Source organism: Sus scrofa, chromosome 2, assembly GCF_054392235.1.
Source record: "Sus scrofa isolate SSC_HxYL_T2T_F1_AM1 chromosome 2, Sscrofa_HxYL_maternal_Yorkshire_Landrace_v2.0, whole genome shotgun sequence".
NCBI lineage: Eukaryota > Metazoa > Chordata > Mammalia > Artiodactyla > Suidae > Sus > Sus scrofa.
Window position 1 is genome coordinate 95859525 of NC_139384.1, and position 13394 is coordinate 95872918.

General features: G+C 42.9%; 1 protein-coding gene and 1 long non-coding RNA gene across 3 annotated transcripts in view; both read left to right on the forward strand.

Moving 5' to 3' along the window:
* Window positions 1–13394, forward strand: part of IQGAP2 (IQ motif containing GTPase activating protein 2) — a 338812-nt gene that overhangs the window by 99060 nt on the left and 226358 nt on the right. The window lies entirely within an intron of this gene.
* On the forward strand, window positions 2640–6589 carry LOC146405590 (uncharacterized). Its single transcript, XR_014838102.1, has 2 exons — window positions 2640–3662; window positions 4279–6589. It is a non-coding gene; the product is annotated as an uncharacterized LOC146405590 (long non-coding RNA).

Genomic DNA, 13394 nt, shown 5'->3' on the forward strand with positions numbered 1-13394 from the left:
GAGCCACCACAGAGACAATGCTGGGCTCTTAACCTGCTGCACCACAGCAGGAATTACCACCTTTCTTGTTTTGAACTAAATGTTTTTGTATATGAAACGTATCTCACCTACAGAACTTCATAGATATACATGCACAGATTAAACAACTTTAAATATGTGGACATCCAGCACCCAATTGAGAAGCTAGAACATTGCCAGTATCTGTGAACCCCTGAATGTCTGTCTGACTCTTCACTGACTTCATTTTCTAAAATCAAATAAGTTCTTTTTTTTTTTTTTTTTTTTTTTCTTTTGTCCTTTTTAAGGCCACACTAGCAGCATATGGAGGTACCTAGGCTAGGGGTCTGATCACACTTGTTGCTGCCGGCCATAGCCCAGCCACAGCAATGCCAGATCTGAGCCACATCTGCAACGTACAACACAGCTCACAGCAACGCCAGATCCTTAACCCACTGAGCAAGGCCAGGGATCGAATCCGCAACCTCATGGTTCTTAGTTGGATTTGTTTCCACTGCGGCACGATGGGGACTCCCAAATAAGTTCATATTGTGTTCTTGTTCTTACTTGATCATAAGCATTGTCCTATATCGTTATCATTTTAGGTTGCTTTCTTCTCTTTGGAGCTGAAAGTAATCGCAGATCATGGACTGGCCCTATCCTAATGACAGTTTCTATTGGTAACCTAATAGATGCCAGGCACCCTGCCTTAATTCGTCTTATTTAATTTTGGAGCACCCTGTGAGCTGCAGTCGTTCCTCATTGTACTGATGGGGAAACTGAGTTGCAGAACATTTGAGTAAATCCTAAGGTAATTGAATCAACAGGACTGAAATTGGAGCCCTAGTCTAGTTCCAAGTTCCTTGCCATTTCCACCCCTGCCAGGCTGCCTCATGGGCTCTATATATTGGAAGTGCAATGCCCATTTAAGGAATTGGTCATTAAATGTAGTATTTCTGCCTCATTCAAAGCGAGAATGACAGATGATTGACTAGACACTCGTTTTTAGGTGGTGCTGGTGCCAGAAAAAAATCCAAACCAGGGCAAACTTCAACAAGAAATGTGTAAAAAAGAGGAGAGTTTTCCTTTTTTTGATAATCTTTTCTTTTTAGGGCCACACCCGTGGCATATGGAGGTTCCCAGGCTAGGGGTCCACTTGGAGCAGTAGCCACCAGCCTAGGCCAGAGCTACAGCAACTCGGGATCCAAGTCACGTCTGCTACCTACACCACAGCTCACAGTAACGTGGGATCCTTAACCCACTAAGCGAGGCCAGGGATTGAACCAGTGTCCTCATGGGTGCTAGTCGGATTTGTTAACTGCTGAGCCACAATGGGAACTCCGCAATAATCTTGATGGTATTAGATGTAAAAGGTCTGCTTGTCTTTGGAGGTGCCTGTCATGTTGGGCTGTCTGCACCCCTCCCCCAGGCCACCCCCAGGCTGCAGTGGAGTGAAGTCTGGGTTTTTGTGTTCTGCGAGCTCTCATGCTGCGTTTTCTCCAGTTGGGCGTCAGTAATTATGGTGCAACCTGGGAAGGAGCTGCTCTCTCCCTTTGCTTCGCCCATGGAGACGTTGCCCTGTGGAGTCTAGAAGAATGAAGTGGTTGCTATGGTTGCTGCGGCAGCGACAATGGCGAGCTCAAAGGTGACTGGAGAGCCGTGCTGCTTCTGTGTACAAAGAGCAGAGGCTCAGTTTGGCGGCGTTACAGTTACTCATTATATTCTGCAGGTACAGTCACTGGGCCAATCCTTGGTTATATGCTGGGAACTCTAAGATGTGTATAAAAATAGGACGTGCATAAAAGGCTGCATGTGTAGGTAGAAAAGCATTTTTCTCACAAAAAAATTTTTGTTCTTAGAGGTTGCTGCCTAACTCCCACTATGTTTAGTAAGGCAACTTGCTTCAGCTCAACAAGGTGGTCATTTACATAAACATCGCTACAGTGTCTTTTTGAGGTATGGAAATGCACTGCCTAGGACCAGTGAAAAGCAAAACAAGATTAGGATTTTTTTCACATGGTGGTTAAATGTCAACAGCCACCACCGCTTTCTGTGGACAATAAAAGCAATGGAGGAAGGTGGTCACCGCTTGTCTATATGTTTGAATATATATGTTTGTCCAGCCTAAGTGATGCTGTAATCAGTTTTAGTTCAGTTAATCATGCTTGAATGAAATAGGTTTTCAAACACTTTGATGGTGGGAATAATGCAACAGGAAAACAGTTGGCTGTGTCCTGACTGTGTTTGAAGGTAGGCAATAATTTGTTTTCTTTCCAAAAGTTGGAGAATTTTGGAACATTTTCTTAGGAGAGGTTACTCAAAGAGGATAAACCTGATGTGAAGGTCAGATTGGCTTTTATTTATTATTATATTTTTAAGTTTATTAAACTTTTTCGTTAATTTTATTGTGGCACAGATAGACTTTTTCTTTTTTCTTTTTTTTTTTTTTTTTTTTTTGTCTTTGTAGAGCCATACCCGCTGCATATGGAGGTTCCCAGGCTAGGGATCTAATCGGAGCTGTAACCTCCAGCCTTCACCAGAGCCACAGCAACTCGGGATCTGAGCCACATCTGCGACCTACAGCACAGCTCACGGCAACACCGGATCCTTGACCTGCAGAGCGAGGCCAGGGATCGAACTCACAACCTCATGGTTACTAATCGGATTCATTTCTGCTGCGCCATGATGGGAATTCCCCAGATTGACTTTTGATGCCACACCGTCTTTTTGTTGTCGTGGAGTCTTAGCAAGGAAGTCTCAGGGCTTGCTTTTCTTTCCAGTGAGGCTGGTGTTTTTTTTTGTTGTTGTTGTTGCAGGGGAGGGTAGGCATTCTCCTATTGATGGATGCCTTTTGGAGAGCTCTGCCTAGAATCCTGCATGCCACAAGGCATGATTTTAATTGCCAGGTTCTTTCTGAATGCCCTCCTCTTGCTGCTGAATCCCTGAACCGTCAGAACGGGCCCTGACTTTGGCCATGGCCTTGACTTTTAGAGCCTTGTATGCTGACAGAGGAGCTTGCCTCACCGAAATGATGTCAGGATATTGTTCAGGCGTCAGGCTATGAGTGCATTTCTCCCACCCCGTCCTTCCCACCCTGGTCGTCCCTCAGCCACTTTCCTTTGACAAGCCTCATCCTGGTGATGGGGGCAGGGGGGCAGGCTCAGCTGAGTGGCCTTCAAAGTGAGCAAGGGCAAGGACACTAGTTACTCTCTCTCTGCCCTGCTTAGTGACCCCCCTCCGAAGGTCCTCGTTGCCTTCCTCATTCTTGCTCTGACTACATTTCTACTGCCACTTTCTCGCTATTCGTGTGCTACCATGTGTAATCGGTGTTTAAATGTTAAATCTCTCAAGACTTCGTGCTCTGCTTGCTTCTCCTCTCAGTCTCTTGTTAATATAAATGGACCTGGCTGAGAGTTCCTGGTGATTGTCACATGTAAATCTCCAGCTCAGGCCACTTCTTGGCTCTAGATCTGTCACTGAACAGTCAGCCCACAATACTTCTAGGTACTATTTCTTTCTTTCTTTCTTTCTTTCTTTTTTTTTTTTTTTGTCTTTTTTTCCATTTCTCGGGCCGCTCCCTACACCAGAGCCACAGCAATGCGGGATCCGAGCTGCATCTTCAACCTACACCACAGCTCATGGCAATGCCGGATCCTCAATTCTGGGTACTATTTCAAAAAGCTCAGAGCTAAGCTCATGACTCTGTAACTCCTCCCAACTAAAACCTTTACTCCAACAACCATATCACGGGTTTCGTCTCCATCATGTCATCTTCCCACGAAAAGCAGCATCACCCTCTCAACTTCACAGGCTGGGCGTCCCCACCACCGTCTCTCCCTCACCCTCTGTATTTAGTAATGCCCACCTTCTCTCACTTCCTACTCTTCTTTTGGCCATGCCCGTGGCATGTGGAAGGTCTGGGCCCAGGGGCCAAAGCCTCACCACAATAGCGCCTGAGCCACAGAAATGGTAATGCTGGATCCTTAACCTGCTGAGCCACCAGGGAGCTCCCTAACTCTTAAGTCTGTATCCTTCATCTGGTTTTACAGACCTGTCTGGTGCTTGTCTCCCTCACTCATCTCCAGCACAACCTTCCACCAGCCGCTGGTCCTCTCTGTGTCCCTCGGGTGGACCCTTCTGCGCTTTAAAGCCCTCAGTTGTCGTGTTCCTGTCATGGCTCAGTGGTTAACGAACCTGACTAGTATCCATGAGGGTGCGGGTTCGATCCCTGGGCTCACTCAGTAGGTTAAGAATCCGGCGTTGCCATGAGCTGTGGTGTAGAATCTGTCGTGGCTGTGGCTGTGGTGTAGGCTGGTGGCTCCAACTTGACCCCTAGCCTGGGAACCTCCATATGCCGCGGGTTCGACCCTGAAAAGAAAAAAAAAATTTCTCTTATGTAATAAGCTCGTGAAACTGGAGAATGGGATTAGCATATTTTGCTGTCAAACCTTCCAAGTCCACCTTCCCCACTTCCTGACATGGTCTGTGCTCTAGAGCCACAAGGGTTTACTCCTGATCCCAGGCTTGTAGCTTTTAATCAACCTGCTTTCAATTCTTTGCTTGCTACCATTTTACTTTTTAGCTTTTCAGACCCTATTTATTCTCTCAGTAGTTAAAGACCACCTGCTATGTTCCCTGTGTTATTCTGGGACCCAGCTTCATTCCCATCTCTTTAAACATTTCCTTGCCGTTGCCCCTCTGCTCAGCACCCCTCACCTTTTTTAATAGGACCTGCCATTACTTATATAAAGAAGTCCTGACTGTACCCATGTGCAGAGCCTTACGATTTAGTTAAACATAAAGTAAGCACTGGCTGTGTACCAGGCACTGTGCTAGGCTGGGAAGTTCAGCAGCTTTTGGTCTGTTTATACTACCAGCAACCAGGCAGGAGTGGCAGATAAGCTAGTGTAAAGTCAAGAAGTGCCCAGAGTTTTCTGTGAGCTACCAAAGTGCTACAGGTTTTCAAGTTCCTAACACCCCTGAAGTTGTCATCCATTCTTGGCCCTACAGAAAGGAACCCAAGAGACCTAGTTTTGGGCCAGGAGAAAGGACTGGTTTATTTCCTCTTTCTCAATCACTCTCTTCCCTACCCCATATCTAAGTACATCTAATTCACTGCCAATAAATTTCTTGTTCCCAACATGGGAAAGCATTTAGCACTTAATGATTTATAATTTGCTACTATCTTTCCCCAGAAAATAGTGGCATGTATTTATCGCAAGCATGAAATTAAGAAAAAATATTAACCATCGAGCCCTCATCTATCTGCCCTATTTGGCTTTGATCCAATAGTTAAGACTGCTGGACTCTATAACAGACAAAAACAGTGGTCTCCAGAATGGAATGTGAAAAGAAAATATCAGAATATCTTTTTAAAATTGATTGCCTCTTAAAATTTCCTTTTGTTTTAGATAAAAATGTAGACAGTATTTCGGAACCGATCAATCATTGTAACAAGGCTGTAGCAGTCAAGGTTAATATATAAAAGTCAATTGCTTTTCTTATGTACCAGCAATGAACACATGGAATTTGAAATTAAAAACACAATACCGTTTACATTAGCATCCCCCAAATGAAGTACTTAGGTATAACTCTAGCAATAAGTCCAAGAGCTATATGTAGAAAACTACAGAACTCTGATGAACCGAATCAAAGAACTGAGTAAATGGAGAGGTAGTTCATGTTCATGGACAGGAAGACTCCATATTGTCAAGAGGTCAGTGCTTCTGAACCTGATCTCCAGAGAAGTCAGTTCAATCCAAATCTCAATCCAAGAAAGTCATTTTGAGGGTATGGTCAACTGAATTCTAAAGTCTCTATGGAAAAAGCAAGCAACCTAGAATAGCCAACATAATATTGAAGGAGAACAAAGTTGGAAGACTAACACTCCCCAACTTCACACTTACCACAAAGCTCTAGTACTGAAGACAGTGCGACATTGGTAAAAGAATAGACAACTGGATCACTGGAACCAGAACAGAGAGCCCACAAACAGACTTTTATGAATATAAGCCAGCTGGCCTCTGAAAGAAGAGCCATGCAGTACAGTGGAGCAAAGATGATCTTTCCAACAAGTGGTGCTGGAACAGTTGGACATCCACATGCCAAAACATGAATCTAGACATTGCCCCCTCACTAAAATGAACTCCAGTGAATCACACTTTACATGGAAAGTGTAAAATTATAAAACTCTTTAGAAGATAACAGGAGAAAGTCTAAATGACCTGGAGTTTAGTGAGGATGTTTTAGATACAACACCAAAGGCATGATACATGAAAAAATACTAATATTTATTTAATAATAGATAAGCTGGATTTCATCACAATTTAAAGTGTCTATTCTGCAAAAGACTGTGGCAAGAAAGTGAGAGAACAAGCCATGACTGGTAGAGAATATTCACAAAAGACACAACTGATAAAGGACTCATCCAACATAGACAAAAACTCTTAAAATCCAACAATAAGAAAATAATCTCAGAGTTCCCTGGTGCATCAGCTGGTTAAGGATCCAGCGTTGGCATTGCTGTGGCTCAGGTTCCATGCTTGGCTTGAGACCTTTTGTATGCCATGAGCACAGCCAAAAAAAAAGAAAAGAGAAGAATCCCATAAATAGGCTAAATAACCTTAACAGACACTTCATCAAAGCAGATGTATAGATAGCAAATAAATGTTAAGAACAGATACTCCACATTATATGTCGTCAGGGAATTATACATTAAAGCAAGGAGAGAACCACTACATACTTATGAGAATGGTCAAAATCGAGGACACTGACAGTGCCAAATGCTGCCAAAGATGTGGAGCAACAGGAACTCTCATTCATGGATCTTGGGAGGTCAGAACGGTTCACACACTTTGGAAGACAGTTGGCAGTTTCTTCAAAAACTACATGTACTTTTGCCATAGCTATTCCTTGGTATTTACCTAAAGAAGTTAACAGTTTACGTCTACACAAAAGCTTGTGTGCAGATATTCACAGAGGTTTACTCATAATGACCAAAACTCAGAAGCAACCGAGGTGTCCTTCAGTAGGTGAATGTATTAATAAAGTGTGGTCTTTCCAAACAATGGACTGTTTTTTACTGTTAAAAGGAAATGAGCGATCAAACCATGAAAAGGCATGGAAGAAATTTTACACATTACTAGGTGAAAGAAACCCATCTGAAAAGGTTACATACTGTATGATTTAACATTCCGGTGAAGGCAAAACTCTGGAGGCAGTAAAAAGATAAGCGGTCCCAAGGGGGTTGGGTAGGGAAAGACAGATGAATAGATGGAGCACAGAGGGTTTTTAGGGCAGTGAAAATACTTTTTGATACCGTACAGGTGGATACCTGTCATTGTACATTTATCCAAACCCTTAAAATGTACAACACTGGAGTTCCCATCGTGGCACAGTGGTTAACGAATCTGACTAAGAACCATGAGGTTGCGGGTTTGATCCCTGGTCATGCTCAGTGGGTCGAGGATCCAGTGTTGCCGTGAGCTGTGGTGTAGGTTGCAGATGCTGCTCGGATCCTGCGTTGCTGTGGCTCTGGTGTAGGCCAGCAGCTACAGCTCCAATTGGACCCCTAGCCTGAGAATTTCCATATGCCCCAGGAGCAGCCCTAGAAAAGGCAAAAAGACCAAAAAAAAAAAAAAAAAAAAAAAAAGTACAACACCAAGAGTGAATTCTCATGTGAATGTGGCTCTTTAGTGATAATGATGTATCAAAAGAGGGTTATTGATTTTTTTTTTTCTTTTTTATGGCCATACCCGAGGGTTATGGAGATTCCCAGGCTAGGAGTTGAGTCGGAGCTGCAGCTGCCAGCCTCCACCACAGCTGCAGCAATGCCAGATCCAAGCCACATCTGCGACCTACACCACAGCTCACGGCAACGCTGGATCCTTAACCCACTGAGCAAGGGCAGGGACCGAACCCACAACCTCATGGTTCCTAGTCAGATTCTTAATCCACTGAGCCACAAGGGAACTCCCGAGGGTTATTGATTATAACAAACATACCACTCTTGTAGGATAATACTGGTAATGGAGCAAACTGCATGTATTGGGAAAGGGGTTATATAGGAAATCTCTGTGCCCCTCTCTGAGGCTAATACTGCTGTAAAAAGTTGTCTTTTTTTTTTTTTTTAAATAGCAATATTAGTATAGAGCAGCCATGGCAAACTCTTATGTTGCTCTTTCTTTGTGTCAGGCTCTGTTCTGAGTTTTTTACATATATTAATTAATCCTAATAAAAACCTTATGATCCCCATTTTACAGACATGGAAACAGGCAGAGAGATATTTAGTAAGTTGCTAAGGGAATTGTTAAACAGTAGGCTGTCAAACCCAGGGCGCCTGGGGCCAGAGCTATGCTGTAACTCACTCTGCTAAACTGTCGTGTACAAATATAATTTGAAAACAAATGTACGTGTACTAAGAATACTTTTATAATAGGAGTGTATGATCAGGCAAGTTTAGAGACCCTTGTTTGGGAAGGTCCGATGCAGAATGGATAGTGACCTTTCTTCACTGCTGCTGACAAGCATTGTCAAACAGTGGAGTTTGCCTTTGAAAAGAAATTGGGGAAAAGATCAGCTCTTCTTTTTTAGAGGAAGAGTCTTAATTGTTACTGGGTTATTTGGGGGGAGGATGGAGGGGGAAAAAAACAGATTCAATTATACATGTATGATATTATCAAAATGAATCTTGGATATATCTGATTTTTGAGAAATTACACAAAGGTCCAAACTGACCTGGAGAGGGAATGAGGGCAGGATGGCAGAGCACACGGGGAGGTATACATACCCTCAGCACTAGTTTGTACCAGGATGGAAATATGGCAGGAATTGGAGAAAGGAAAGATTGCATGGTGTGATCATCCAGGGGTGGGCTTCAGAGCCTCTCCAACAGCTGCAGGCCAGGTCCTGGAACTGAAGACAGAGCAAGTAGGATGCATGCAAATTCAAAGGGGGAAAAAAAAAACAAGAGTTTAATAGTTACATGGCCAAGAACAGGTCAGTTCATAGAAAATTAATAAGCTTCTAACATGCTCAGTTCTACAAGATGACATCAAACCAGTAAGATGCCTTTTGTGCCTGTTAATTTAATGAAACAAAGCACAAACACACAAGCAGAAAGCCCCTACCTGTGCCTCTGCATTCGTTATTCTGATACCCTTGAAATTGTGGGGAACTCTTGGCAAACAGTTATATGTGTGTATGTGTGTACATACACAAGTATTTTTAAATGTATATAAGATATATATACACACACATATATAATGCCTTAATGTTTCCCTTAAAACTCTCTTTATACTCTTTTATAGAAAACAACCTCAGATTCCGTAAATGCCACATGGTTGTCATAGCATCATATAATCACTTAGTACAGTGAAGATTTGAAAATGACACAAATGTTGACCTTATTTAGTCTAGCCAGGCAGACATTACAAATGATGGTTAGAAAGACTGTATAATAACACCAGACAATGTTTATGATTATAATGTTGAGTGAGAAAAACAAGACACAATTGCACCTTATAGACTACCTCTATTATAGTGCTTGTCACCTGGCTTTGAAATTCCTTGTCCTTACTTGACTGTCCTTCTGCCTGGACTTGGGGATGCTGAAGGCAGAGATGGGCTAATTTGTACTACAATATCTGAGAACTGTATTCATTGTGCTCTGCCCATGGTAGACTCAGGGCAGAATAAATAATATCTTTCTCCCCTCTAAGAGCTATTGGAAATTTTTCCTATCTTAAAATGATGGGAAACAATGTTTAGAGAACTCCTCTTTTATTTATTTTTTTTTGTCTTTTTGCCTTTTCTAGGGCTGCTCCCGCAGCATATGGAGGTTCCCAGGCTAAGCGTCAAATTAGAGCTATAGCCGCCGGCCTACACCAGAGCCACAGCAACGCGGGATCCTTAACCTCCTGAGCAAGGCCAGGGATCGAATCTGCAACCTCATGGTTCCTAGTTGGATTTGTTAACCACTGTGCCACCCTGGGAACTCCTCAGAGAACTCGTCTTTTACATTGAATAGACGTAAATGATTAATTCTGTATCTTTACCTGATTGAATATTCAATGAAATCGATAAAACAGTGTGGTATTGGTAACTGCAATAAAGTGTCTGCCTTAAAGGATGGATAGACATGATTAGCATATGGTTCTTTTATAGAAATGCTTAGGGCCAGAGCATGATACATTTCAGATAATCTCTAGTGTGCCTTGGGAATACATTCTTCTAATTCTCATTCCTGTTGTTAGAGTTACAACGACCAACTATTTATTTGCAGGCACATTTTAGTGGAACTTGACCATTAGTCAAAAGATAAAATTTGCTGTTAAAGCAGAGGGTCATTAATCCTGACCTGAGATAGCTGCTAGGACGGCCACAACACAGTGTCTAAGACAGGTGCAAAGTATGCACCTCGCCCTTTGTGCAAGGCTTTTGTGTCATGGAAGGAAAACTTGACAACCCCTAGGCAGCCCTGGGGCTTTGAATGTCCCCTGTCTCTCCTCCATGAGGCAGACATAGGCTCACCTTTCTCCTGTAGCAGCTGGCTTTCCATTCCAGGAAATCAAAAGCTTTTAAATACTTTCTTTATTGGTGACCTTTAACAGATAACCTGGGTTTCTTGGTGTTAGTCTGTAAAGAAACCAAACCCTAAGGTGTGTGATATCATCTATTGAATTAGGCAGGGAAAAAGCTAATTAGAACTACAGTCAGGGAGTTGCTGTTGTGGCACAGTGGAAATAAATCTGACTAGTGTCCATAAGGATGCAGGTTCAATCCCTGGCCTTGCTCAGTGGGTCGAGGATCCGGCATTGCTGGGAGCTGTGGTGTAGGTCGCAGACGCAGCTGGGTCCCTTGTTGCCGTGGCTGTAGCTGTGGCCAGCAACTGTAGCTCTGATTTGACTCCTAGCCTGGGAATTTCCATATGCCACAGATGCAGCCTTAAAAAACAAAAAAAATGTAAAAAAGAACTGCAGTGAGATTGGGTGCTTCTCAACTGTTAGAGCCTGAACTAAGGGTGTGGTTAGTCACTCATTTTTAGACTTAGAAAGAGTCTGTCAATCATAATTTTCCTTAAAGAAATTTTTTTTTCTAATGATTGCAGTGTTTTGCTTCTAATACCTATTAACTATGTATGAGTTTTATAAAATTTTACCTTTGAACTCCCATACTCTTGACTAGTTTGAATGCTTCTCATTGGTGGAAAATTTAGCGCAATCATTAGACAATCCATAGTTACAGTTTACCAAGTTCTTTTTTTTTTTTTTTTTTTTTTTTTGGTCTTTTTAGAGCCACACCCTCGGCATATGGAGGTTCCCTGGCTAGAGGTCCAATCAGAGTTGTAGCCGCTAGCCTACACCACAGTCACAGCAATGCGAGATCCGAGCTGCATCTGCGACCTATACCACGGCTTACGGCAACCCGGGATCCTTAACCCACTGAGCAAGGCCAGGGATCGAACCCAAGTCCTCATGGATGCTAGTCAGGTTTGTTAACTGCTGAGCCATGATGGGAGCTCCTAGAGTTCTTCTTCTGTACTAGGCACCATGTTCAGTATTTCCGGTATATGTTCTCAGTCCTTATCTCACTCCCTTGAGAACCATGGTCTAGTCCCCCAAATACATGTTTGAGAACTTCCGATTTTCCAGAGATCACCTGGCTTAAGATCAGAGCAGAGAAGGTAAGCTCTACTGCCTGGGTCTGTTTGCTCACAAAGCATCACTCGTAATAAGGATGATGATCTGGAACAGAGGTAAAATCGAGCACACTGAAACACTTAAACTCATGGGTATGTGTACTGTGGGAATTCTAGGAATTCCTTATAAAATGCATTTGTGACACTGAATGTCACTAACTTCCCATCTTTCAAATTAGCCATATTAGTATAATGTGCCTAGTGGAAGATAGTGAAAGCTGTGGGGCCAGTTGGCACCAAGAAAAGCTAAGCCTGAAAAGGCTACATGTTCCAGCTACACGGCATTCTGGAAAAGGCAAAAATTATGGAGACCGGAAAATGATCAGTGTTGCCAGGGGCTCAGGGGAAGGAGAGGGGATTTTTAGGGCAGTGAAATGATTCTGTGTGATACTGTTACCAGAGGATATGTGTTATTATGCATTTATCAAAACTCATACAGTATACCAACATCAAGCCTGAACCCTAATGAAACTAGGGACTTGAGTTAATAACAGTGTCTCAATGTTGGCTCATCAGATGTTAATAAATGTGCCACTGTGATGCAAAATGTTGATAATAAGGGAAACTAGGAGGTGAGGTAGAAAATCTCTGTACTGTTCTCTTAATTTTTCAGCAAACCCAAAACAGCTCCTCCAGAGAGTTGCATGTGTGTGTGTGTGCGTGTATGTGTGTGTGTGTAGAGCCAATTCTCAAGCCTTTCCCTCCAATTCCAGGATTTCCTTCATTTTTTAAAATGACTGACCCCAGTCCTGAAACAGCAGTCATATTTAAAATCCCATCGTCCTTCTCTCCACACCTGAGCTTTTGCTGGCTCTGTGGGTGAACTTTTCCGTGTATGTGTTCTCTGTCTTCTGTCCAGCTGTCTGTGCTTGCTGCTTACCTTTGGTCTACCCACTCTCAGCCTGTCCTACATGCTGCCTTCAGATGACTCTTCCTGCATTCTTGCCCTCAGTGCAGCCCTTCTCTGGCCCCAAACCTTTGCCTATGTCCCTCTTCTACCCCAGTTTCTCCATCATCTGCCTCTGGTGGCTTGTACTTCGTGAAATCTTGTTACAAGCCATTATTTCTTGAAATGAAAAGTTATCTCTTGTTAGCACATTGTCGATAACTTTTTGTTGACATCTGTTCTGACGGTCTGGCATGAAACATCTTGTTGTGGTTGCCTCTCTCTACACCCAGTGGGACCACATGATGTGATGGTGAAGACGATATTGTCCCTCCACCACTGTTGGGGAGTCACTGGAGTGCTTTGAATGTAGTAGGTCCTGGAAGAATGCATTCAACTGAATTGAGTGTATCTGTCCCAGTGCCTTATCCGGAGCCCTGCTGTTAGGTGAAATGAAAGAGAACCCCATTGCCCACGTGGCAGGCACTGTGATACCGTACAATAGCTGAGATGTTTCTGACATGAGAGGTGTTGCAATGTATTAGATCACTGGCACATGTATCTGGGGTTTATAGTCACTTCTTTGGCTGCCCTGCTGTGTCTTGAATGAGGAATTTAGATGGGCATAAGCAATTTTTAACCAGTACATTTTGAACTAAACATCCATCCGCATGCCTTTCCAAAAGAAATCCTTGTTGCATAATAAGTGAGTGCCTTTGCTGTCTTTCTTATTAGAAGATTGAAAATGATATTTAAATAATGCTTTGATTACTGTTTGCACTCTTTGAGAATTGAGGAGTCTTGTGACTACTT